The sequence below is a fragment of the Amblyraja radiata genome, chromosome 18, assembly GCF_010909765.2.
Source record: "Amblyraja radiata isolate CabotCenter1 chromosome 18, sAmbRad1.1.pri, whole genome shotgun sequence".
Classification (NCBI taxonomy): domain Eukaryota; kingdom Metazoa; phylum Chordata; class Chondrichthyes; order Rajiformes; family Rajidae; genus Amblyraja; species Amblyraja radiata.
Genome location: NC_045973.1, coordinates 40,498,022 through 40,523,608, shown reverse-complemented (window position 1 = coordinate 40,523,608; position 25,587 = coordinate 40,498,022). Strand labels below are relative to the sequence as shown.

The 25,587-nt window shown below is 42.8% G+C and overlaps 1 protein-coding gene and 1 long non-coding RNA gene across 3 annotated transcripts in view; one reads left to right on the top strand and one right to left on the bottom strand.

The window, feature by feature from the left end:
* Positions 1 to 25,587, bottom strand: part of iqsec1 (IQ motif and Sec7 domain ArfGEF 1) — a 506,053-nt gene that overhangs the window by 252,810 nt on the left and 227,656 nt on the right. The window lies entirely within an intron of this gene.
* LOC116983432 overlaps positions 3,176 to 25,587 on the top strand; it is a 66,701-nt gene continuing 44,289 nt past the window's right edge. Inside the window, exons 1-2 of the long non-coding RNA XR_004414686.1 lie at positions 3,176 to 3,226; positions 18,269 to 18,387. This is a non-coding gene — a long non-coding RNA (uncharacterized LOC116983432). The remainder of the gene's footprint in view (positions 3,227 to 18,268; positions 18,388 to 25,587) is intronic.

Here is a 25,587-nt window from a genome sequence, read left to right as displayed (position 1 = left end):
TTTGTGTTCACAAAATTAATTTTGGTTCTCAGGTGGCTGCAGCCCAATTGTTTGCCTCGCCTTTTTAACAAGTTTGTGTCAACAAAATGAATTTTGGTTGTCAGGTGGCTGCAGCCCAATTGTTTGTCTCGCCTTTTTAACAAGTTTGTGTTCACAAAATGAATTTTGGTTGTCAGGTGGCTGCAGCCTAATTGTTTGCCTCGCCTTTTTAACAAGTTTGTGTTCACAAAATTAATTTTGGTTGTCAGGTGGCTGCAGCCCAATTGTTTGCCTTGGCTTTTAAAATCGTTGCAACAGTTGCATGCCAGCCCAAGTATCCATTCGGCCCACAATGTCTATACTAGCCCTCTGGAAACCAGTACCTTCGGCCCGCAACACCCATACTAGCGCAACAGACAGCCCCCCCCCACTGGCGAGCAATATTGGAATTGGTGGGGAGGTGGAATATTGCGTTGGTGACCAGCCCTCCCATGTGATGCTGGGACCCAATGGGGGGAGAGGTACCTGGGGTAGCTGCAAGCAGCTGCCACCTCAGCTCCTTCTGCCGGCCCGCTCACCTCTGGCAGTGCTCTCCGTCTGTAAACCTCTCTCCTGCTGCTTGCCGGCCTCACTCATGTCAGCTGCTTCCTGCAAATCCTTAAACTCCAACAGCGCGTTCAAGGGACCAATTGAGGTTACTCGGTTGTGGGAATTTAAAGATTTGCGGGAAACGGCTGACATGAGCGAAGCCGGCGAGCGGCAGGTGAGAGATGTTCAGTCGGAGAACAGTACCAGAGGTGAGCGGTCCAGCAGAAGGCGCTGAAGTGGCAGCTGCTCACAGCCACCTGAGCTGCTTCTTTCCCCGGAAGTGGTGACCAGTTCTGCTGTCCGTGCCCGGAGCATTGCGGCAGCGTTGAGTGAGTTACTGACAAAATCCCCGACCTCCTCCTTCTCAACACTCCTGCCCTCCCCGCAACTTTACCCCTGGCACAACCTCTCCACACGCTATGAAAGGAACTCCCGTTTTTCCCACCATCTCTCCATCTGCCTTCATCCTCCATCCCCCACCCATTCAGTAATTTAAAAAATGAAGGAGATTTGGAAGCCTTGGACAAATTGAATTGTTACTTATTTTTATTTTTTATTTTTACGGAGAGAACAATCTGCGCATGCGCGGTTTGAGATTTTTTTTAAAAGCCGACTGACTGCCTACCCTGAGTAATCACTCACGGCACGTGCCTGACCAGAAGTCACCTGAGTGTTATCAAAAATTTGACGGAACAAGATCACAAGAGATGATCACAAGCTTTGTTAAAGTTGTGCTTTAAAGATTACTTCAAAAGGAGAGGAACTTGGAAACTTAGATTATTTAGTCATGCAAGTCTGCTCCACTCTTTCATGATGTTCTGACTGATCGGTAATATAACTCCATTAACTTGCTTTTATTCCTTCCTGATTTAATGCCTTGGATGTAAAAGTCAATTGGTTTTGATTCTGAGGTTGATATTTTTACCCAAAGGCCAAATGCTTAAGTGTTTTCAAAGACCGATATTTCTAAAATAATTTTTGATAACTTCACTCCCCAAAGTGCTCACTAATCGTTAGGCCATTACTTCAGTCCCCAGCTTCAATTTTATTACAATATCTGTCTTCCTTACATCTTGAAAACATTCATAAACTTTCTAATTTTAAGGGGACAACCATGTTTTCATAATCTTTCAACATGATCAAATCCGAGGTCCAAATATCATTCTGGATAACTCACACTATACTCTCCCAGTGATTTAAAATTTGATGTCCAAGGATTTTCGTTGTATTCAATTGTAATGTAATTAGGGTTTTGTACTGGTGTAGAATGGCATCTAAGTACTGCATAATGTTCCAGTGTTCTGGATACAAATGCCTGCATTCAAAATGCTTTCTTGATTACTCTCTGTACCTATCTATTATGTTTATTAATGAAAGTATCTGGATGACCAACAGCCATCCTAAGAACCTCCAATGTTTCACCAGACACACAATAGATTTGCATCCATTTTATTATTTCCAAAGAAAGTAAGCTAAAATTTGCCAATGCTGAATTTGCCATAGTTGTCCTATTATTATATTTTCGCAATTCTATAATGGATGGGATTTATATAGCGCCTTTCTAATACTCAAGGCGCTTTACATCGCATTATTCATTCACTCCTCAGTCACACTCGGTGGTGGTAAGCTACTTCTGTAGCCACAGCTGCCCTGGGGCAGACTGACGAAAGCGTGGCTGCCAATCTGCGCCTACGGCCCCTCCGAACCACCACCAATCACTCACACACATTCACACACAGGCAAAGGTGGGTGAAGTGTCTTGCCCAAGGACACAACGACAGTATGCACTAAAAGCGGGATTCGAACCGGCTACCTTCCGGTTGCCAGCCGAACACTTAGCCCATTGTGCCATCTGTCGTCCCATTCTATGCTTCCCATTCCACAAATTATACCATCACCCATCTCAGTAGTAAATTTGGATTTGTGCCTTTCCATGACAACATGCAAGTAATTTGCAAATATTCTCAATAATTTTGATTCTAACGCAGATCCGTCCTTGTAGGACGCCATGTGTAGAGTGCAGACATTTTGAGTAGAGACCTATTACTTTTGGTCTATGTGCCTTGTTCAACTATTTCCTCACCAAATCAATACACTGTCTTCAATTCCATTAGCATCAACATCTTTACGGCAGGACTTTTAAACAAATGCCTCTTGATGTGTACATAAATAACATCCATAAACATTCCCAGTCCACAAATTTAATCACCTTTTCAAACCAAAACATTCAAATCAGAATCGACAGGCATAATTTATCTTTTACAAATCTATGATGATGCCATCCAGGACCGGATTTACGTATAGGCTTCATAGGCTGAAGCCTAGGGCCTCAAAATCTAGGGGGCCTCTGGCCAAGGTGTTTTTTTCCCAGAGTAAAAAAAATCCCAAGAAAAAAAAAATTGGAGCGCTATCAGCGTTTCCACTTTGACGGAAATTACCCGAAATTCTGGTTCCGGCCCGCTGGAAGGTTTGGGGAAAAGAATTGCGACCATCCGCACCTGCACCGTTTGGGGGAAGCCGGTGACGCAGTAGCGACGCAAAATGACGCTGTCTCTCCGCACGTGCGCAGTGGGCCCGGGCGGGTTCAGATCTCCATTTGCACTCCACACAATCACCTCGATGTCTCGTGTCTACCAAAGATCCTAGGTGTCTACTCCAGGTAAGTAGTGGAATATTGCGTTGCGGGAGTGCCCATTTCTCCAGGCCGGGGGGTGGGGCTGCCGTGTCTGTGGTGCGGAGTCAGGGCCTCACTGCGTGGGAGGGAGAGAGAGGGGGAGGGAGGGAGAGAGAGGGAGGGATGTGAGAGGGGAAATTGGGGGGGGTTGGGACAGAGAAGGGAGAGAGAGGGAGGGGAGGGGGAGAGAGAGAGTGGGGAGGGGGGAGAGAGAGAGTGGGGAGGGGGGAGAGAGAGAGGGGAAGGGGGGGAGGGGGGAGAGAGAGAGGGGAAGGGGGGGAAGGGGGAGAGAGAGATGGGAAGGGAGAGAGAGCGACCGCAGCCCGCGAACGCAGCAGCTCAACAACAACGGTGCAGTAAACTAAGGCCAGACGACGGCAACTTACTTTCCCCGACCACTGATCTTTGGTGGACAGCTGACTATCGCTGTCCACCGGGCCTCTCCGGCCTTGTCCGTTTACACAGCGGCGACATGACAACTTTAACAGCACCAAGGGAGGACGTTTATTATTCCCTCCCGTGTTTTATTTAATTTTATCATTTTTCACGACTTTTCTTCTTTTTTTAACTACTAAAACGGAGTTTTTAATCTTTTAATCCTTTTAATCTTTTATTGTGCAAAGAAATCCTCGTGCTACCAACCGAGACCAATTTTATCGTGACTTTTTTTCAAACTAGTAAAGCAGCGTTTTATCCTGTCATCGTGCATTTCCTGCTACCAGCCGAGATCAATTTTGTGATTTTCGCTGGAAACGTACTGTTTTTAACTGTTTTTAACCTTGAACCTTTTTGCCGCCACCTGGCCCAGTTGTAATATATGCCATAGAATACTGTAACCTCGCTCGCGCCATATTGGATTTCTATAATTGAAGATTGAATTAGTATCATGCTTGGATCCGGATGAATACGAAACACATCAACACCGGTGTTGTACATGGTTCTGTTGATTGCCTTCTCCCAACTTGGATTGAGGATTTTCCATCAATGTGACTCTGGTTCATCAAAATTCGGTGTCCAGAAGACGTACGTAAATATGTTTCGTGGAAATGGGTTGAAACACTCAGCTACCCCCTTTCTAGGCTACCCTAGAGGTCGCCTACCATTGTTCATCATTGTCAATTTACTGGCTGGGGACACCAACCTCAACCCTGGCCCAAAAGGTCAGCACCGTGGACGTAAACCAAAGTACCCGTGTGGTTTGTGCTCATTTGCTGTTAAAGATTCTGGTATTCAGTGCTTGATGTGCACAAGTTGGTTTCACATGAACTGCTCCAATGTGTCTAACAACACTTTTGGTTTTGACCCCAAAATTCCAAATGCCATCTGGTTATGTCCATTATGCGATGTCATCAACCTTGCTAGCTCATTTTTTGACTCGTCAAGCGACCGTACAAGTTTGCTCAACGTGAGCAATTAATTTGAAAGTCTTACATCTCTGAGTGATGACCCTGATTGTGACGTATGGAATCATGAGAATTTAAGATCATTCAGCCCAATTTGTGCTAGGCACTTACCCAAAATAACACTTGAAAAAACTGCTTCTGGGTGGTCTTGTGTAACGACATCCAAAGCAGAGAAAAACTCTCTGCTGAAATGTGCGAAGACAGTGGATGGCTGGACCGTTGTTGGGAAAGATGGTAAAAGTAATACCCCTGATGATGACAATCCTTCATCCTCCCCCTACGCCAGCTCTCACCCCCGTCAACATGTTAATGGACAAAGAAATGCGTGTAATGGTGATGCTCAAAAGGAGATTCATGGTACCAACAAAGAAAGTGATCGCAATGATGTCAGCAATGAACATGGGATCAAAATCACTGCTATAAATTGCCGCAGTATAAAAGGAAAATGTGCTGTGAACAACTCCAGGACTGTTTGGAGTCTGTAGACTGGGCAATGTTCAAGGACTCGGCAACGGACTTGAACGAATATGCCACAGTCGTTACAGACTTCATAAAGAAATGTGTGGAGGACTGCATCCCTACAAAAACCTTCCGAGTGTTTCCCAATCAGAAACCTTGGATGAACTTTGAGATCCGCACTCTCCTGAAGTCCAGACACAGGGCATTCACATCCAACGATACAGTGGCCTACATGAAGACCAGATACGACCTTGGTAAGGCCATCAAAAAGGCCAAAAGGGACTTCTGCTCCAAACTGGAGGACGAGACAGATGTTCGGCAGCTGTGGCAGGGTCTGAATGCAATCACCTCCTACAAGGCAAAACCAGGAGGCAGCTCGAATGCCGGTGTAACATCACTCCCTGACGAGCTCAATGCGTTTTACGCACGCTTTGACAGGGAGAATACTGATGTGCCTTCCCGATCCCCCATTCGCTGTGATGGCATTTCAGTCTCAGTCACAGAGGCCGATGTCAGGAAATCCTTCAGAGGGGTGAACCCCCGAAAAGCACCTGGACCTGATGGTATACCCGGCCGTGTTCTAAAAACCTGTGCGGACCAACTGGCGGGAGTTTTTACGGACATTTTCAACCTCTCACTTCTGAGGTCTGAGGTCCCCACCTGCTTTAAAAGGGCATCAATTATACCGGTGCCCAAGAAGAGTAAGGTGACGTGCCTCAATGACTATCGACCAGTGGCACTAACGCCGGTGGTGATGAAGTGCTTTGAGAGGTTGATCATGGAGCAAATCAACTCCTACATCGACAAAAACCTGGACCCACTGCAGTTCGCGTACCGCCACAACAGATCAACGGTGGATGCAATCTCGCTGGCCCTCCACTCCGCACTGGACCACTTGGACAACAAAAACTCATATGTCAGGCTGTTATTCATTGATTACAGCTCGGCATTTAACACAATCATCCCCTCCAAACTGGTTACCAAACTCGCAGAACTGGGTCTCTGCGCATCCCTCTGCAACTGGATCCTCGACTTCCTCGTCCACAGACCACAGTCTGTTCGTATTGGTGGAAATGTGTCAGCCTCAATAACAATCAGCACGGGAGCACCTCAAGGCTGCGTGTTCAGCCCCCTGCTGTACTCACTCTATACCCATGACTGCGTAGCGAACCACAGTGCGAACTCCATCATCAAGTTCGCTGACGACACCACTATTGTGGGGCGTATCACTGATGGGGATGAGTCAGAGTACAGAAGAGAGATCGAGCAACTGTCCATATGGTGCCAGCGCAATAACCTGGCCCTGAACACCAGCAAAACCAAGGAACTGATTGTGGACTTTGGAAGGAGTAGGAGGGGGACCCACAGCCCCATTTATATCAACGGGTCGATGGTTGAAAGGGTCAAGAACTTCAAATTCCTGGGGGTGCACATCTCTGAAGATCTTTCCTGGTCCGAGAACACGAACGCAATTATCAAAAAAGCTCATCAGCGCCTCTACTTCCTGAGAAGATTACGGAGAGTCGGATTGTCAAGGAAGACTCTCTCTAACTTCTACAGGTGCACAGTCAAGAGCACGCTGACCGGTTGCATCGTGGCTTGGTTCGGAAATTTGAGCGCCCTGGAGAGGAAAAGACTACAAAAAGTAGTAAACACTGCCCAGTCCATCATCGGCTCTGACCTTCCTTCCATCGAGGGGATTTATCGCAGTCGCTGCCTCAAAAAGGCTGGCAGTATCATCAAAGACCCACACCATCCTGGCCACACACTGATCTCCCTGCTACCTTCAGGTAGAAGGTACAGGAGCCTGAAGACTGCAACAACCAAGTTCAGGAATAGCTACTTCCCCTCAGCCATCAGGCTATTAAACCTGGCTCGGACAAAACTCTGATTATTAGCAACCACTTTCTGTTATTTGCACTACCAGTTTATTTATTCATGTGTGTATATATTTATATCATGGTATATGGACACATTTATCTGTTTTGTAGTAAATGCCTACTATTTTCTGTGTGCTTAAGCAAAGCAAGAATTTCATTGTCCTATACAGGGACACATGACAATAAACTCACTTGAACTTGAACTTGAACTTGAAACTGAAAATCCTGATATCCTATCGGGCCTGAATCTTGGCTGGACCCATCAATCAAATGTGCTGAGATTTTCCGTCCTCACCTCCAAATTTTTAGAAAGTACAGAAACTCGCATGGAGGCGGTGTCTTCATCGGAGTTAACAATACCATTCCTTGTTTTGAAAGAACAGACTTAGACAGCGACTGAGCAAATCTGGTGTCAAGCTACACTCCAGGGTCAGTCGTTACAGATCAGAAGCTTTTACCGACCACCTGACATGAAAAAGGAGCCTCTTTTAGATCTTGCATCAAACATCTCCAAAATTAACGCCTCGTCACGCTCTCCACTTATCATCCTGGGGAGCGATTTCAATATCCCAGGTGTAGATTGGTCTGACGGCATACAAAGCGAACCAAAAGGGGCTTTTCAGGAAGCCCTAGCTGACCTTACTCTGGAAAATCACCTGTCCCAAAAAGTCACTTTCCCTACCAGGCATGATGAGACAAGTGGCACCGAAAATACTTTAGATTTATTGTTCACTTCGCATCCAGATTTAATTTCAGAAGTTTCATCGTGTGCTGGAATCATTATATTATCCAAGCAAAACTGCACACAAAGCTTAAAGTTCCTTCAAAACCACCACGTAAAATTTCCCTCTGGAGAAAAGTGAACAGTGAGGAATTTAAAGATTTAGCAAAAAACGGTGGAAAAGATTTCTTCAACCTGCAACCAGACAAAAGATCCATAAAAGACAACAGGGTGTAGCTGAGAGACACTTTAAATAATATTGTTACAAATCATGTTCCTCAAAAACTCATTAAGGGCCGTATGCGTCCTCCTTGGTTTTCGGCAAAACTGAAACGTCTCTGCAGTAAGAAAGAGGAGTTTTATATCCGTGCCAAAAAAAGGGGTACAAAACTGGATTGGGACAATTTTACTAGAGTGCGAAAGCAAGTCGATTGTGCTATTAGGAGTGCTCATAGACAACATGTTTCTTCTATTCTTGGGGGAGAGCAACCCAAGGCTTTTTGGAGATATGTGAAATCCAGAAGGACAGACAACACTGATGTCCAGATGCTTAAAATGAACAACTGTCTGATCACTGAGGACCAGGCGAAAGCAGAAGCTCTTGCAAACCAATTTCAACATGTTTCACCCGGGAAGATATGGAGCCTTCAACATTTCCAGATCTACCGCTGATATGCTGATATGCCTGCTATTAAAATTGAGGTTGAAGGTGTCAAGATATTATTGCTCAACATCAATACAACAATACAACAAAAGCTATCCAGATCAGATACAGAATCAAGCCCTCAAGATCGCGGCCGAAGAACTGGCTCCAGTTTTGCAGTTCATTTTCCAACAGTCGCTTGACTCAGGTGATGTTCCGCTGAATTGGAGGAAGGCTAACATCACTCCTCTCTTTAAGAAGGGTTCAACCACCAACCCGGCGAATTATCGTCCTGTTTCATTAACAAGCACTTGCTGCAAACTGCTGGAGCATTTAATTGATAGTAATCTGATGAGACACATGAGCAAACATAACATTCTTGCTGACAACCAACATGCAATAGGAGGCATAGATCATGTGACTCAGCTTATCCTGACGACAAATGACCTGGCCAAGCACCTTGATAGCAATGTCATCACGGATTTAGTAGTGCTGGACTTTTCTAAAGCATTTGATGTTTCCCACAACAGAGACTGCTTCGGAAGCTTGACTTCTATGGTATTTGTTCCAACACAAAATGATGGATTTCCAGTTTCCTGACAAAACGTCTTCAGCCCGTGTGTGTGAATGGAAAGAGCTCCGATTGGCATTCAGTGTTGAGTGGTACACCTCAGGGCACAGTATTTGGCCCACATCTGTTTTTGCTTTACATAGATGACATCCATGAAAAAGTCACAAGTACGACCAGGCTATTCGCTGATGATTGTTTGCTGTACCGTCCAATTAAGTCAGCTGATGATGAAGATGCTCTCCAAAAGGATCTCGATACTATGGTTGAGTGGTCATAACAATGGGGCATGCAGTTCAACCCTTCCAAATGTGAAACCATGCGTGTCACCAGAAAGAGGAATCCAGGCGAAACATCTTACAATATACTTGATGCCACCCTTGAAGAACCCAAACAAACCAAGTATCTTGGCATCAAATTGCAGAATGATCTGCGTTGGAATGGTCAGACTCATCATGCAACGGTGAAAGCAACAGGTGTCCTAAACTTTCTGAGACGCAACTTACATCATTGTTCAACTTCTGTCAAGAAGAAGCTATACCTCACCGTCGTTAGACCTCATTTGGACTAGGCAGTTGCAGCATGGGACCCATGCACAAATAAAAACATTTCTTCCATCGAACGTGTCCAAAGACAGGCAGCTCGATTTGTTACTAACACCTATGAGAGGGAAGCGATGTTACCAAACTTCTGAATTCACTGAGGTGGAACCCTCTCCAAGACAGACATGAAGCTCACTGTTTGATCTGTTTTTACAAAATGTTAAATGGCCAGCTCGACATAGATTACAAAACCTACACCAAACGTAAACCAACGCAGACAAGGGCATTCGATCCAGTTTGAGATACCAGCTACCAAGACAGATGTGTACAGCAATTCATTCTCCCCCGCACATTTAATGCATGGAATAGTCTTCACCCTACCATAGTCACCCAACCAGATGCAACTAAATTTAAGGTAGCTCTTTCTTCCCAAGAACCCTTTCTGGCTTAAGTCCTCCTTCCACCACCTCCAGTTTAAGTTCAATTTGGAATATTTTGGAGGACCAGGAAACCAAGAAACCAAAAGGTGGAGGGAGAAGGAGGGGGGAGAGGGAAAGGGGGATTATTTTTAGTGAGATTGCAAAATTAAGGTAGGTATTAGAGCAATTATATTTTCTCCTCCATATGAATAATATCAAACAATTGGAACTGCTTTCTTTTCCTTGATAACAATACTGAAAAATATGAATTCCATAGTTTGCGACTTTCATTTTGCATCATATTTTTAATGTGCACACACTAACACAGTCAAACAGTAACAGGCAATCAAATCAACACACAAAACATTTTCTGAAAAATATTGTATTTACTGCAAAATCTTACAGTATTTTATTTGCAGTGCTTGCATGCTCCTTTATAACATTTTACATAACCTTTTACAGTACAACTTGATTATTAAAACAAGGACAGCTTCAATTCCTGATTTTTAAAAATGTATACAACAATGACCCCAGTCATCCCATTCCAACCACTCATTACTCTTGACGCAACCAAAATTATTTCTGAAATATTGGTCATAACATGCAAAAATGCAAAAATGCTCCAAAATAAGGCTCAGAATGCACCAGAGAACATCTAAAACCTCAGAGCTTCCAGGGCCCTTAAGCAGGCCTAGGACCTCTTCATCTAAATCTGGCCCTAATGCCATCTGATCAAACAAAAATGTTCAAGGAATTTGGTCATATTATTCTTTAGTTATAGACACTAGGAATCTACCAACAGATATTAGACCAATTGATGTACAATTACCCATTTTCTCTCTTTCACTTGAAATAATAGAATAACAGTCTCCAATCAGAATAAATAGGCCTTAGATAAAAGGGTATTGTGGTGACACCTGAAAGGTTGTTACAATAGACAATAGGTGCAGGAGTAGGCCATTCGGCCCTTTGAGCCAGCACCGCCATTCAATGTGATCATGGCTGATCATCCACTATCAGTACCCCGTTCCTGCCTTCTCTCCATATCCCTTAACTCCGTTATTTACCTATTTTATTTAACTGATAGATGTATAACAGGATTAATGTAATTGGGCATCAAGATTGGCCAAAAAGCACATATCCAAGCTGTATGGCTCAATTACTTTTCTTTGAACATGATTATAACAGCGCAAGAGTACAAGATGGGTTGGAATGATAGTAGGAGTGAGCCACCTCTGCAAACTGACCACAAAAGCTCCACAAAACAGTTAGGTGCATGTTTGATTTTCACACTGCAGAGATAACCAAACGTAGTGCACTAGATTGGAAGTGCAAGTGGATTGCTGCTCATTTGTCGGGATTATTTAGGCATTGTTTTGGGGACACAAGAAAAGACTAGGAAGATAATAAGAGAACAATCCCTTTAAAATGCTGTATGCAAGATGGCATTAAGCTGGAAGAAGCACTAAAAAGATTTACAAGGATGTTAGAAACATACATAGAAACATGGAAAGTATGTGCAGGAGTAGGCCATTCGACCCTGAACCAGCACCGCCATTCAATATGATCATGGCTGATCATCCAAAATTAGTACCTCGTTCCGGCTTTTTCCCCATATCCCTTGATTCCCTTAGCCCCAAGAGCTAAATCTAACTCTCTCTTGAAAACATCCAATGAATTGGCCTCCACTGCCTTCTGTGGCAGAGAATTTCACAGATTCACAACTCTCTGGGTGAAAATGTTTTTCCTCACCGCAGTCCTCTATGGCCTACCCCTTATTCTTAAACTGTGACCCCTGGTTCTGGATTCCCCAACATCAGGAGCAATTTTCCTGCATCTCCCCTGTCCAATCCTCTAAAAAATTTATATGTTTCTATAAGATATCCTCTCATCCTTCTAAATTCCAGCGAATACAAGCCCAGTCGACCCATTCTTTCATCATATGTCAGTCCCGCCATCCCGGGAATTAACCTGATGAACCTACGCTGCACTCCCTCAATAGCAATAATGTCCTTCCTCAAATTAGGAGACCAAAATTGCACACAATACTCCAGGTGTAGTCTCACCAGGGCCCTGTACAATTGCAGTAGTAACTCCTTGCTCCTAAATTCAAATCCTCTCGCAATGAAGGCCAGCACTCGAAGGTCTGAACTATCGGGAGAGGCTAGGTGGCTAAGACTTTATTCCTTGGAGGGCAGGAGGCTGAGGAGTGATCTTATAGAGGTGCATTAAGTTATGAGGGTAATAGATGGAGTGAACCAACAGTCTTTATTCCCATGGAAGGAGAATAAAAACTAGAAACCATAGGTTGAAGGAGAAAGGGGAAAGATTTAAAAATATTCCAAAAGACCACTTCTTCACACAGAGTGTAAGAGGTGCCACAAGACGTAGTTAAGGCAGGTACAATAACAACATATAAAAGACATTTGGACGGACGATATTATAAAGATATTTATGGGCATAAATATAAATTAGAAATTGGAATTGGAGGGGCCTAGTATTAATCTTCAGTTGATTCCAACAGTTAATGTTACAGAGAAGGAAAGCAAGGCCATGCATTAATTTGGCACGTATGTGAGGATGCTCTTCATTGACTATAGCTCTGCATTCAATACCGTCATCCCCACCAACCTCACCACCAAACTTCACCAGCTAGGCCTCAGCTCACCGATATGCGCTTGGATCCTGAACTTTCTCACAGAGCGACCGCAGGCAGTGAGACTGGGCCCGCACCTGTCTTCCACCATCACCCTGAGCACCGGCACACCACAGGGTTGTGTACTAAGCCCCATGCTCTACTCCCTCTTCACTCACGACTGTGTCCCTGCATTCGACACCAACACCATCGTGAAGTTTGCAGACGACACAACAGTGATTGGGCTGATCACCAGCGGTGATGAAACAAACTACAGAGCGGAGGTGCAGAACCTGGCGGACTGGTGCGCTAATAACAACTTGGCACTAAACACCTCCAAGACCAAGGAGCTGATTATTGACTTCAGGAGGTCCCATTCTGGAGAATACGCCCCAATCTCCATTTACGGGGAAAGTGTGGAGAGAGTGTCCAGCTTTAAGTTTCTGGGCACTCACATTTCAGAAGACCTCACATGGTCCACAAACACCGCCGCGCTGGTCAAGAAGGCACAGCAACGACTGTTCTTCCTGAGGACATTAAAAAAGACTGGTCTGCCCCAACAGCTGCTGACAACGTTCTACCGCTGCACCACAGAGAGCATATTAACGTATGGCATCTCTGTGTGGTATCTCAGCTGCACGGAGGCGGAGAGGAGAGCTCTTCAGCGCGTCGTCAACAGAGTGCAGCGGATCATCGGGACACAGCTACCAGCCTTGGAGGGCATCTACCACACGCGGTGCCTCAGGAAGGCCCTCAGCATCCATAAGGACTCATCACACCCCTGCCACGGTCTGTTTCAACTACTTCCCTCCGGCAGACGTTACAAGGCCTTCTACGCCCGAACCTCTAGACTCAGGAACAGTTTTATCCCAAGAGCTATAGCGGCTCTGAACCGGCCCTAATGAGTGCCCACCCACCCACTCCCTTTGGACAGTCTCCCTCAGATGGTCACGTCAATCAATTCAGCTTGCTTATTTATGTATTGTATTTATTTACCTTTCTTGTACATCAGTGGAGCTGCACACTAAATCTCGTTGCACTGACGTGCAATGACAATAAAAGATATATTATTATTAATAGCTTTACGATATTTCAACATCTAAGAAAGGAAACAGGCAACCTGGCTTCTTGGTTAGTAATATCCATATAGTTTGTGGAGGCCCATTGGCATAAAAATTGCATTCAGCAGGAAATCATGCCTAATAATCTGCTGAATATTACATTCCTATTTAAACATTGTACTGCACTGAACTCCATTCATACAGGATCTACAAGGTTGTGCCTGTAAGATGAAGGGAGATCAAGGACTTGGCAAGGGACTACATGGCAAACACATTTTGGACTTGCACAGAACAAGCAACCATCAAGTAGCTGTCAGATTCAGATTCAGATTCAACTTTATTGTCATTGTGCAGTGTACAGTACAGAGACAACGAAATGTAGTTAGCATCTCCCTGGAAGAGCGACATAAATATGAGCAATAAATAAATCTATTTACGTGCATACAGTCATAGTATTATTTTTCCTGGTGGGAGGAATATCCATAAAGGTAATTGACCTGCTGTTTTGTTGCCATGACTTGCTTTAATCATACTGAAGAACTAAAACTGGATAAAACACATCATCTTTAAATTACCACATGTCCTAAGACACAAATAATGGTGAACTGAACTTAGAAAGATGGTGGAGGAAGGCTACGAAGAAAATCATTTTACATCTGAGCAATTGGAAAACCAGAGCTGGCAGGAAAGTATATTATGTGAGAGATAGCGTATAGGTTGCAGGCTTTGGATATCCCCAAATCTTTGCAGAGGGGTATGCAGCAGGTTGACCAGGAAGAAATTAAAGTAGCAAAAAGACATGATTTGCTGAAATAGGTACAATGACAATGTTCTCAGTGGAAATAGAATGTATTGGCGTGGATGTGTGAGAAGAATGTATTTGTCAATGTTTTCAATAGTATGATTCAGTAACTGATGACGGCTGAACAAGAGGATAAACTTGGCAGTGAGTTGGTAGCAGAATAAGAAAACGGTTTTACTCTTCCATTGTAACACCATAATTAATTACAAATCATTTATTGCTGAATACGTATGTGTATGGGTCAAGCAGCCGGAAAAAGAAACAGCAAATGGAATAATATCGCACAACATGCCCTTCAACTCACAATGTCTGTGCCAAATATGATGCCAAATTAAACTAAACCCTTCTGCCTGCATATGATTCAAATCACACCCTGCACACTTGCGTGCATTCAGAAAATACATTTAAATTCCACTATTGTATCAGGTTCTTCCACTACCACCTCTGGTAGCGTATTCCTGGCATCCATCACTCTCTGTGTAAAACACTTGCCCCACACGTCACTATGATAATATTTTAACATACTGCAGTAAAATTTATGTTAAGCAATCTACAAGTAAAAAATGCAGTGTCAGTATTTTAGTGCAACCGGTTGTGTTTGTGACCAGTTTTTGTTATTTGTTGCACTCTCATTTAGGAAGGAAATAAGTCAAGGAAGTCAAGAACATTATTCCTTCTATGTGGAAAATATCGCACCATGATTATCAAGAAATTTTCATTTGCTGTTGTGAAATAGTCCAAATATTGGATTTTTTTGCTAATGCATGAGAATTAATTTAATATTAGTGCTGTTTAAGCTTAACCTACTAATGTGTATATTTTTATTAATAAAAATTTGTCTATGTGCACTTGAGCTGGAACTAATGCAATAGCCTGGACAGTTCGCAATTGAATTAGCTTCTGTTTGTTAAATCAATTGAAATGAAACTAGTATCTTATTGTCTAGTTACATGAATATAAAGGTAGGGGGTAATAACCAAGGCAATTAGTTTGGATAGGGATGTGAAGCATGGCAGTAGTCTTTCAGCAGTTAATCATTCTTGACCTTATTATGCCCATTCATTTTTAATAGAAAGTTATAATTAAAGAAATTTACTCTGACTTTATTATGAATGCCCCCAGAAGAAACTATTTTTTCTTGGTAATTCATTCCCTAACCAACTCCCACTTGTGCCATTGACACACACCATTTTCTAGAAACACCAACAGAGGAGTTGCTGCCTTACAGTGCCAGATACCCGGGTTCAAACCTGACCTACAGGTGCTGTCGGTATGGACTTTGTACATTCTCCCTGTGACCACACGGGCTTTCTCTGGGTGCTCCAGTTTCCTCCCCACACACTCCAAAGACGCAGGAGTGTGTAGGTTAATTGGCTTTGGTAAAATTGTAAATTGTCCCTAATCTGTAGGGTAGTGATAGTGTACGGGGTGATCACTGGTTGGCGTGGAATTGGTGGGCTGAAGGCCCTGTTTCAGCTCTGTGTCTGTAAAGTAAACTCAATCTAAAGGCTAAACCACATGCTTTGTGACAGGATGTGACTTAGAAACTTGAATGAGTTATTTATTGATAGATGAAAGGAGGGCAGTGAATGTCTACATCGCCCCTCATGGTAGGCTGATCCAGAAGATATAGATGCATGGGATCTACAGTGACTTGGTAGTTTCATTTATAACCCAAAAAAGATAGATTTTATTCTGGCAGGAAGTCTGTAACTAGTGGTGTTCCTCGGAGATCTGCACAGGGACCTCTGTTGTTTGTGATATATATAAATATATATATATATAAATATATATATATATATAGATAGGTGGAGTTGTGAATAGTGAAGAAGAATGTTAGAGGATACAGCAAGATATAGAGAAATGACAGATGGCAGATCAAGTGCAAGGTATTGCATCTTTGGAGGGACAAATGTAAGGGGAAAGTATCCAATGAATGGCAGGACCTTTAGCAGCATTGATGCGCAGAGGGATCTGTGGTGTTTATGCTGTCAATGCTCTTTTATTAGTAAGTAAGTTCTGAATCCATACAACCATCACCATGAATCCTGTGCATCTTAATCTTCTAGATCAACCTTCAATGGGGGACTTTATCAAATGCCGCACTAAAATCCATTTAGAAATATCAACTGCGCTATCCTCACTGATCGCCTTCATCACCTCTTCAAAAACCTCAATCAAGTTGGTACAACATAACTTGCCTCATATAAAGCTATGCCAAATGCCCCTAATTAGCTAATTCTCTGCCAAATGGGAGTAAACCCTATCTCAAAGAATTTTCTCCAATAGCTTCTCTACCACTAATGTGAGGCTGATTGGCCTGTATTCCCTTGAATTCTCTATGCTTCCCTCCTTAAACATTGCCCACTGTCCAGTCCACCAGGACCTCACCTATGGCTAGAGAAGGTTCAAAGATCTTCACCAAAGCTCCTGCAATCTCCCCTTGCAATCTAATAACCTGAGATAAATCCCATCAGGCACCGCTGTTGTCTCAACCTTAATGCTCCTCAAGCCACTCAATACCACCTCCTTCTTGATTTCAACCTCCCCGTGCATTTTCATATTCTCCACACTAATCTCACTGTCCTCCATGTCCTTCTCCTTGTTGAATACAGATGCAAAGAAATAGTTTAGTACCTCACCTACATCCTCTGACTCACAGATTCCCTCCTTTATTCTTGAGCGACCTTACTTTCTCCCAGGTTTTATGCCTACATTCAATTGCTTTGAATGTAGGCATAAAATGCCTTGGGACTGTTTTATCCAACTCATCAAAGCCATGTCATGATCATTCTAATCGCCTGCTTCAGTACTTTCCCACTTCTTTGTATTCCTCGAAGGCCCTGTCTACTTAAATCTTACATACATTTCCTTTGCCTTTTTGACCAAATTTACAACCTCTTTGGTGATCTAACATTCCCTCACCTTGTCATCCTTATCCCTCCTCTTGACTGGAACTTTGGTTGCTTGTTTATTTAATTTTAATAGTTTATTTAATGACATATTTTTGATAATCAAGGATTACTTGCATCTGATCTGTGAATGGATACCTTAGAATGTTAATTTTACATGAAAAGATTTCTGGAGGAAGAATTCTATGCGTCTTGAGACCCATTTTATTTGTAGACGATTCAGAAATGTTTTCTTCCTTCTCCGTCTATTTCCCAATCATACTTAATCATTACCAATGTAGGACACATATTCAGTAGGTGATTCATCAGATGAACTAACAAGCAATTCATAAGGAATATGGGAATTCAAATACAACTATATCCTAAAATCAATTCACAGTTTGCAGTTTCTGATGTTCATAACCCATTCAAAATATTTTGAGGCTGCAAGTGGTCAAACTACTCAAAATAAATATTCACTTTGATAAAATGCATTGGCTTCCCATTCTATGATCCTTATCCCCAACCCATCACCTGGGCTTATGGATCTACAAGGGTTTCCTGATGAATTTGTGTTCATTATGTGTCTTCAAATGCCCCCTTGGCCTTTCCCTCATCTAACTCTAATCAACTCTCATCCTATCCCCCTCAAAGATCATCATGTACCACAAGATTGTGTATTTTTGATTTCACTCAACTGACAGCCATGCATTCAGCTATTTAGGTTGTAAACATTACATCTCTTTTCAAAAGGTTTCATAAAACCAAAAACCTGCATTTCACAGTTGTAATAATAAGAAACTATTAGCCCTCGCAAACACTACAGTAGGAGAATGACTGCAGCTTCAGAATGTCTACATACATTGTTAGACATAATTGCAATCTTCTGCTAGACCAACGAATACATGTTAGATATATCAACCCTTCACCAGAGAATCAAAGATATAGATTGAGAGCTATTTTCAATTGTTACTTTAAACTGATGGATGTATCTTTTTTACAGATTCGCACTTTCGCAAAAAGTTCTACAATGCGTTTTGCCCAATACAAAATGGCAAACAGAGCTATCAAAGTCACTCATATTACACCTCCGCTGGGAAATATTGAGATTGTATCCAAATTGTGAGTACATAACCAAAGCTCTTCCAGCTTCCAAATTCCAAATTATTTCCAAATTATTTTTGTGGTTAAAGATGGAAATTAAATCATGCCACTGAGGGGGATAAACTGGTTTCCAGTATCCTGACCAATAAAGAATCTATATTTAATCTAAAGAATTAAATTTAGCCAATTAACTTTTTTTAATTTTCATGCATATTACATTAAATATTTTAAGATGCACACTCATTGTACAGGGAAGAAAAACGGTGGCTGAAAACAGTGCATTAAAACGTGTAATTGAGTTCACACTTGTAAAAGCCCATGTCTCTACAATGTAGGATTTGAAAATAATTGGTAATGAAGATTAATATCAATTATAGTGAATAAGAATGTTTCAAATCTATGGTTTCGAATTTAGCTGGTTATGATATTTTTTACCAAGACTGCATGGTGCCTTTTACATGTTTGAACAATGCAGCACTAATAGCGTAATTTGATCACTAGATAGCAGAACTGAGCCATATTTCAACAACACAGAATAGAGTACAAGTAACTTACAGGTAGAACAACTAATAGTCTACAAATGCAGATGCTGGTTTATAAACTAAGACACAAAATGCTGGAGTACCTCAGCGAGTCAGGCAGCATCCCTGCAAAACATGGATAGGTGGCATTTCGGGACGTCCAGTACACAATGGTCAGTCTGGGAATATGAATAAAAATTCTCAGCAAGTCATAATTTTTCATAACCATCTTTGCTATCTACGATACCACCCATATTAGTGTTATCACCAAATTTACTAATCATACTTGTCCATTCTCTTCCAAATAGTTGAAATAAACAACTAATAGCAATGGTCTCAGCACTGACCCTGTAGATCAGTCAAAGGCCTCCAGTCTGAAAAGCATAATTTCACTATCACCCTCCCCTTCCTTCCATGAAACCAATTCTCTATCCAGTCAGCATTCTACTTGGATCCCATGTGATCTAACGTTTCAGAGCAGCCTTATCAAATGCCTTGCTGAAATACATATAGGTAATGTCTATATGGCCTTTCCCTCGTCAACCATTTTGGTCACTTCTTCATAAAACCCATTCAAATTTGTAAGACACGATCTCCCATGTACAAAACCATGCTCTCTATCACTAATCAGCCCCTGATCAACCAATTACACATACTTCTTATCCCTCAGAATCCTCTCCATAACATGCCTACTACAGATGTTACGCGCATTGGTCTATAGTGCCCAAGCTTTCCTTGCAACCTTTCTTAAATATGAACGCACATTAGCCACCCTCTGGCAGTCTTATGGCACTGCACTCGTGTCTGATTAAGATTCATATATCTCAGCCAGGGCTCCTGCAATTCCTTCTCTAGCTTTTCACAGTGTCCTCAAATATATCTGATCAGGCCCAGGAGATTCTGAACAGAACCTCAATTTCTCTCCTCATCTAACTTCTTTACTCCCACCGACCTTGCCCTTCACCCACCCTGCATGCTTGCGACAAACTCTTGTCATGAAACTTAAACGCATCCCACTTTCCGGATGCTACTCTGCCCAACAACAACCTACACCAATCAAGTTCAAATCAACCTACGCCAATCATGGCCTTACCCTAATTCAGAATGTTAACTTGTGGGTCTGCCCTGTCTTTATCCATCTCTGTGTGTCCCTCTCCCTCTCCCCTGGCTCTCATCTGAAGAAGGGTCTCGATCTGAAACATCACCCATTCCTTCTATCCACACATACTGCCTGTCCCGCATTTACTCCAGCAGTTTGTGTCTATCTTCTTGTATCCATAACTATTTTAAGACAAATAGAATAGTGGTTGCTGGTCCAAAAAAGTCCACCCACAGATTCTTCAGTCACTTCCTATTCCCAATTTCCGAAGGGTTGTGCGGGGTGTAGCTGTGTGGGGCATAGCAGAGATATGGCATGGTTAACAAAGGAGGGAGAGCAGCATGACTCAGTGATGTCAGCATTGAGATCTCCTACTGAGAGGGAGCAGTAGGGCTCAGGAGAGGTGACGCTTTTGAAGCTGGCAATGTCGATGCCTTTACCTGGAAGTGGTCCTTGATCCCAATTGTGGCAATGACCCCGGCCTGCCGGAGGTGAGGTTGGAGGAGGTGCAAGTGAACCTCTGCCTCACCTGAAAAGACTGTCGGGGTCCATGGATGGAGTCGAGGGGGGAGGTACAGGGACAGGTGTTGCATCTCCTGTGGTTGCAGGGGAAAGTACCTGGGGAGGAGGTGGTTTGGGTGGGATGGGAAATTCATCTGCTCCACTGTGAAATCTGCTCAAGGTATGTCTACTTTGAAGAAATTTCTTCCTACACATTTCGTCTTCTCCAGAATGCTACCCGACCTGCCGAGTTACTCCAGCACTTTGTATCTATTTTTGTAAACCAATATCTGCAGTTCCTTGTGTCTACAAGTCATTCACTTCAATTATCATTTCTTAAAACTAACAGGCACATGCCCTTTTAAATATCATGTTGCACTCATATTTAAAAATAAATTAATTGTGTCTTAATGAAAATATTAAAATGTGTCATCAATCATTTCATATACTCAATGTCACCAAAAATACAGGAATTCAGGCTTTTAATGCAAAATTCCTCAAAGTCTAGATTGATCAATTAGTTGAAAGTTTGTTTTAAAATTCCAAGGGACAGTTATTTTATAATTTGTACCAATTTTAATGCGATTAATTTGACTTTTAATTGTATTTAGCCTTAACTGAATGCACTGTAGTCATAATTCCAGAAGAGGGCAGAAAGATTCTGATTTTCACTCACATGGCGTTAAGAATGGTTCCAAAATATCACGGAGTAAAAACTACTGCACATTGATCAGCAATACTGCAATGAGTATTATAATGACATTAATTTACCTTAAAACATAAACAAAGATGCTGACTGGAAAAGTGACATACATTTTATGGTGTGGGTATATCTGCCCAATGCAATCTCCTGTATGTCCTCCTTGATCTTGGTTAATTAGGTCAATGATTCTTTATTCCAAAATAAGCCTCAAGAATACTTGATGAACTGCTGAGGCTTGCCAAAAAAACATCAGGTTAATCATTTCAGGTGGAAGTTAAAAAAAACAAATTATTTGTTCAGCTCTTTTTATTACACAGATTAATTTACGACATATGCTACTCAATTTCATATCTTAATTCTGGCTGTAAGCTAACAATATGCACTGTATTAAAATTATTAATTCAAGCATATGAATTAAAAACATTAAAAGCAGGAAATGTATTGCTAAATCATCATGCCATTGTTTACTTGATAAAAGTCATATACAGTTGAAATGTGCGGGTACAGTCCCAGCCTATCACATTCAGACAAAATTCACAATTCTTTTCACTTATATTTGGGTAGCTCACGATATTGTACTATTCAATAATGAGTACACACCAATGAATTACTTTAAGGATAAAAATTATTGGCAAATATATCGAACTAACATCACAACATTGACGTTTTCTACTGAGATGCACACAATTTTAACCTCTATTATAACGGCTACCTCTTCATTGTTCATGGTTTAAAATGCTGAAAATTCCTCCGAAACACTTGTCAGGACAAATCACCAATGAGACTGTTACAGCTCAGGTCTCTCTCTATATTCCAAAAAAAAGAATGAGCAATATTTCCCAGTCAGTATCATAGAAAGTTGTGGACAGGGTCCCAGAATTAAGCTGTTTGGCTCAGTGGAGGGGTTACAAGATATAAATATATTAATAGGAACAGTAGGGGCAACACTATTAGCTAATAGTTTATAATTGGACAATTAAGCCAGAGTACCTATATACTTTTTCACATACAACTTGGATGACCAGGAAGGTGGTGAATAATTGGGGCTGGATTCCAGTTAAGATGTGGGTGGCAGAGGTTGAATGAACACGTACATGAAGAGTTATAAAGGAGACTTATCAGGAGTGCTTGGAATAGTTGCGATCTAAGAAAAACACAAAATGCTGGAGTAACTCAGCGTAAGGTAACATCCTGGAGAACATGGATAGGTGACGTTTCAGTGACAGATAAGGTGCAATTCTGATATTATAGCCAAATTAAATTACATTTCTCAGACTGGTCAAACAATATTGTGTTAGCAGCAACATTCAAATTGATTTCATAATCTTTCTACCTGGATATTTGTATTAAAAATATCAGCAGCACTTTAAATTGATGTCCAGAGAATAAATCTGAAGAATATAGTAAGTGGTCTGACTTCCCTTGATACAGGAATTTACCACTGAACTTTTTTTTTGCAGATGACAAAATACAAAATTTTAGTATTCCTACGGTGGCTGTATATATAGGACCAGTAATCCAAGGCAGGGTAACACATTGCACTATGCATTGATAACTGTTCAAGCTGAATTAATTGCAAAAATAATTGCCAACAACACCAACGTTGTTGGATGAATTACAGATGACGATGAGTCAGAGTATAGGAGGGAGATCGATCAACTGACCAGATGGTGCCATAACAACAACCTTGCTCTCAAAGTCAGTAAAATCAAGGAATTAATTGTTGGCTTTGGAAGATGGTCCCCGAACCTGTCTTCATCGTTGGGATGGTGGTGGAAAGTCAAAATACTTCAAATTTCTGGGGGCACATATCACTGGAGACCGGTCCTGGACCCAGCACATTGATGCACTCATAAAGAAAGCCCATCAATGCCTCCTCTTCCTTAGAAAATTCGGTATGTCGACTATTACTCTCTTGAACTCCTACTGGTGTACTGTAGAGAGCATATTGACTGGTTGCATCATGGACTTGTTCATCAACCTGATCGCCGAGAACAAAGAAAATTGCAAAAAGTGGTGAACACTGCCCAATCCATCACGGTACTGACCTCCTTACTATTGAAGGGACCTACAGGAAACGCTGTCTCAAAAAGGCAACCAATATCATCAGTGATCCACACCAGCCTGACCACACTCTCTTTTCACTCCTGCCATCGAGAAGAAGGTATACTGTAACGCCCAGGTTTAGGAGCACTTTCTTCCCAACAACCATCAGGCTATTAAATACTACACCCTCCAAATAGGCTCCAAACTACATATTGGGGGTATTGTTTTTGTCCAACTGCCTGCATTTGGCCAATCTATACATAACTAAAGCTCTTATCTTGTGCTCATCTGGTTTGTGCGTTTTTTCTATTTGCGCGAAATGGTATGCAATAGCGCTACGATATTTTGCCAGCTCACTCACCGTTCTCCTCTGCGGCGAGTGCAACATGTTTTGTTCCGATCGGTGATATTTTGGAAAAGTTAGCACGGTTTAAAAATCTTAAACCGCGCTAACTGCGGGTGAGCAGATCGATCTCCTCTCCTGCCGGTCAGTGCCGTGCAGATTGGCCTCCTCTCCTATCGCTCCCCGGGACGCTACCTGCGCCATCGCGACTTTACAGGAGCTGAGGGACACTGTGGGTGGCCGGCAGAAGTCTCCAACAGGACACAGTTTTCGGTGGGACCGGAAGCGGCGCGGCGCGGCGCGTCGCGGCGCAGTGTCGGAGATGCCGCCAAACGGAAAGCGGAGAATCTGATCCCGGTGGAGGGGAGCCACCAGCACCCGCTGTGAGTCTTCACCAAGTTGGGCAGGAGAGGGGATAGAGGGAGAGGATGGGAGTAGGGAGGGGAGAGGAGTTATGGAGGGAGGGAGGTAGTGACTGAGGCTAGGGGAAAGGAGAGGTGAGGGAGGGAGTGGGGAAGGGTAGGAGTGGAGGGATAAAAGAGGGAGAAGGTGAGGAAGGAGAGTGGAGGAGGGGGAATAGAGGGAGAAGAGGGCGGAGTACAGGGAGTGCGGGAAGTAGGGAGTGGGGAATAGAGGGAGAGGAGGGCAGTGGGGGAGGTGAGGAGGGAAAGTGGGGAGGATAGGGGGAGATGAAGAGTGGGGAGGTGGGCGATAAGAGAGGGGTAGGGAGGGAAGATGAGTTATGGTGGGAGGGAGGGAGTGACTGAGGGTAGACAATAGACAATAGTTGCAGGAGCCAGCACCGCCATTCAATGTGATCATGGCTGATCATCCACAATCAGTACCCCATTTCTGCCTTCTCCCCATCTCCCCTGACTCCGCTATCTTTAAGAGCCCTATCAAGCTCTCTTGAAAGTACCCTGAGAACCGGCCTCCACCGGCAGAGAATTCCACAGACTCACAACTCTCTGTATGAAAAAGTGTTTCCTTATCTCCGTTCTAAATGCATCACCCCTTATTCTTAAACTGTGACCCCTGGTTCTGGACTCCCCTAACATCGGGAACATGTTTCCTGCCTCAAGAGTGTCCAAACCCTTAAAAATCTTATATGTTTCAATAAGATCCCCTCTTATCCTTCTAAATTCCAGAGTAAACAAGCCCAGCCACTCCATTCTCTCAGCATATGACAGTCCTGCCATCCCGGGAATTAACCCTTGAACCTACGCTGCACCCTCAATAGCAAGAATGTCCTTCCTCAAATTAGGAGGCCAAAACTGCACACAATACTCCAGGTGTGGTCTCACTAGGGCCCTGTACAACTGCAGAAGGGCCTCTTTGCTCCTATACTCAACTCCTCTTGTTATGAAGGCCAACATGCCATTCGCCTTCTTCACTGCCTGCTGTACCTGCATGCTTTACTTTCATGGACTGATGAACAAGGACACCCAGATCCTGTTTTACTTCCCCTTTTCCCAACTTGACACCATTTAGATGATAATCTGCCTTCCTGTTTTTGCTACCAAAGTGGATAACCTCTCATTTATCCACATTAAACTGCATCTGCCATGCATCTGCCCACTCACCCAACCTGTCCAAGTCACCCTGCATTCGCATAGCACTCTCCTGACAGTTTACACTGCCACCCAGCTTTGTGTCATCTGTAAATTTGCTAACGTTAATTTGAATCCCTTCATCTAAATCATTGATGTATATTGTAAATTGTTCCGGTCCCAGCACCGAGCCTTGTGGTACCCCACTAGTCACTGCCTGCCATTCTGAACGGGACCCATTAATCCTTACTCTTTGTTTCCTGTCTGCTAACCAATTTTCTATCCTTGTCAGCACTCTACCCCCAATACCACGTGCCCTAATTTTTCCCACTAATCTCCTGTGTGGGACCTTATCAAATGCTTTCTGAAAGTCCAGGTACACTACATCCACTGGCTCTCCCTTGTCCGTTTTCCTTGTTACATCCTCAAAATATTCCAGAAGATTAGTCAAGCAT